Below are 3129 nucleotides of genomic sequence, written 5' to 3' on the forward strand. Positions count from 1 at the left end.
AAGATTGGCAGGTCGACTAACCTTGTTATCCCGTTTCCTCGAAGCCTCGGAAACAAGGGCCCTACCCTTCTTTAACCTCATGAGGAAAGGGATAGCGTTTGAATGGACGCCCGCATGCGAGGAAGCTTTCAAACACTTCAAGGAAATCCTAGCGACGCCCCCCGTACTCGGAAAGCCAAAGGCTGGAGAGCCGTTATTCTTGTACCTCGTCATAACAGGAGAAGCCCTGGCCGCGGTCTTGATACGAGAAGAAGAAAGGGCTCAGCAGCCGGTCTATTTCGTGAGCAGAGCCCTACAAGGGGCAGAACTTAGGTACAGCAAACTGGAAAAGCTAGCTCTGGCACTCTTGACCACCTCGAGGAGGTTAAAACAATACTTCCAAGGTCACCAGATAGTCGTGAGGATGGACCAAGGAATCCGGCAAGTACTCCAGAAACCCGATTTGACGGGAAGAATGATGACTTGGTCCATCGAAGTCTCCCAATACGACATACGGTACGAGCCCCGACAAGCGATCAAGGCGCAAGTAATGGCAGATTTCCTGGTTGAAGTAACGGGAGAACCAACCGAAGAAACGGGCACACAGTGGAGGCTCCATGTGGACGGGGCCTCCAATCAGACATCCGGGGGCGCCGAGATCATCCTAGAGAGCCCGGCTGGGGTCGTGTACGAGAAGTCGATCAAGTTTGAATTCCCCGTTTCGAACAACCAAGCAGAATACGAAGCCCTTATAGGAGGCTTAACCCTAGCAACGGAGGTCGGAGCAACAAGGTTGGAAATATGCAGCGATTCATAGGTTGTCACCTCCCAAGTGAACGGGAGCTACCAAGCCAAGGACTCGCTACTACAAAAGTACTTGGAGAAAGTCAAGGATTTGAGCCGAAAGTTTGAGGAAGTCACGATCCACCACGTTCCGAGGGAAAGGAACACACGGGCAGACCTCCTATCGAAGTTGGCTAGCACCAAACCAGGAGAGGGTAACCGATCTCTCATCCAAGGAATGATGAAGGAGCCGGCAGTCACCCTGCACCTCTCAAAGCTAAACCCCTCATGGTTGGACCCCATCACGGACTTCTTAGAAAAAAATAAACTTCCCGACGATGAAAGAGATGCCAAGAAGCTGAGAAGGGAAGCAACCAGGTATGCAATCATCCAGGGTCAGTTGTTCAGGAAAGGATTCAACCAGCCCCTACTGAAATGCCTGCACCCCGACCAAACGGACTACGTCCTCAGGGAAGTCCATGAAGGGTGCTGCGGCCATCACATAGGAGGCAAAGCCCTGGCGAGAAAATTAATTCGGGCAGGGTACTATTGGCCGTCAATGATGGCAGACTCGAAGGAGTTCGTTAGGAAGTGTGTCAAATGCCAAGAAAACGCCAATTTCCATAGAGCGCCGGATTCCGAGCTAAGCCTGCTAACGTCTTCCCGGCCATTCTCACAATGGGGAGTTGACCTTTTAGGACCCTTCCCAGTTGGCCCCGGAGAAGTCAAGCACCTCATAGTCACTATTGACTACTACACCAAATGGATAGAGGCCGAGCCGCTTGCCAGCATATCCTCGTCCAATTGCAGGAAATTCATGTGGAGGCAAGTGATAACACGGTTCGGTATCCCGGAAGCCATCATCTCGGACAACGGAACACAATTCACCGACAAGAAATTCACAGAGTTCCTCACCGGCCTGGGCATAAAACAGAGGTTCTCCTCGGTGGAACACCCCCAAACAAACGGACAGGTCCAGTCCGCAAACAAGATCATCCTGCTAGGACTTAAGAAGCGGCTGGACAATAAGAAGGGTGCTTGGGCCGACGAGCTCGCCTCGGTCCTCTGGTCCTACCGTACAACCGAGCAATCTTCCACTAAGGAGACCCCCTTTCGACTAACGTATGGGCTAGATGCGGTAATACCTGTGGAAATCGGGGAACCAAGCCCACGACTACTCCTGAAGGGAGTAGAGGAAGCTGTAGAGAAGGACCTGATAGATGAAGCCAGGGAGATGGCCCACTTAGCTAAAACAGCTCTAAAGCAAAGAATGGCCCTGCGCTACAACGCCAAAGCACTCAAAAGAGAGTTTGAAGCAAACGACCTCGTCCTAAGGCGCAACGACGTCGGCCTGCCGACCCCGGGAGAGGGCAAACAGGCAGCAAACTGGGAAGGACCCTACAGAGTCAAAGAGGTGATCGGCAAGGGCGCATACAAGCTGGAAAAACTCAATGGTAAAGAGATCCCGAGGACATGGAACGCAGATAACTTAAGAAGGTTTTACTCCTAAGTCACTTACTTTGTAACAACACCTCAATACCTTTGTTACAGTGATAAGATTTGCTTAGGTACCAATTGCTATGCTTGTCTATACTTTTGTTATTTCATGTTTACTTTCCCTTAAGCAACCACCGTGCAAACGAGGATACACAGCCTCGGGGCTGATCACCCCGGGAGCCCCCTGGGCCAAGGACATAATAAACGGCCATAACAGGAAAAAATGCGACCACAAATAAATGCCGACTTAACGGTAAAGGCGAGTAAACCAACGGACATTAAAATAAAACAAGCAAATCAAAAGTACGCGCGAACAAACCGGCAAACCCACTAACGGGCACAAAAAGTTTCGATCCGAACAACGGTTCTACAAAAAGTTCAAAATTACAAATATCATTTCTTCGGCATGTCGACAACCTTCCCATCCTTGATGGTTTTGAAGACGCCAATTGCCGACACATCGAAATCAGGAGCAATAATCTTCACTTGAGCTTTGAGGGCCTCCTCAGTCATGAAAATCGCATTCTTTCCCTGCTTCTTAACCTCCTTATGTCTTTTTTTGAACACGCCGGCCTCGTCCCGAGCAGTCTTAGCAACGACAACCGCGTCGTCCCGTTCTTTCTCCAAAGCGGCCATCCGACTTTGTGCGGCGCTCAACTGGCTCTTCAGGGTCATCTCTTGCTCCGTCAGACGAGACACAGACGCGTCGGCAGTTTTTAACTTCTCCTCGGCCGACGCAGTCTTTTTCTCGGTGGCCTCGAGCTTATTCCCCGCCTCGACTAGCTGCCCTTGGAGTGTTTCAACTTGAGCTTTAAACTTGTTGTTCGCGGCAACCGAGGACTCAAGCTTCCGACGAAGCGAGGCCATATC

Source organism: Arachis hypogaea, chromosome 3 (assembly GCF_003086295.3).
Source record: "Arachis hypogaea cultivar Tifrunner chromosome 3, arahy.Tifrunner.gnm2.J5K5, whole genome shotgun sequence".
Classification (NCBI taxonomy): Eukaryota; Viridiplantae; Streptophyta; class Magnoliopsida; order Fabales; family Fabaceae; genus Arachis; species Arachis hypogaea.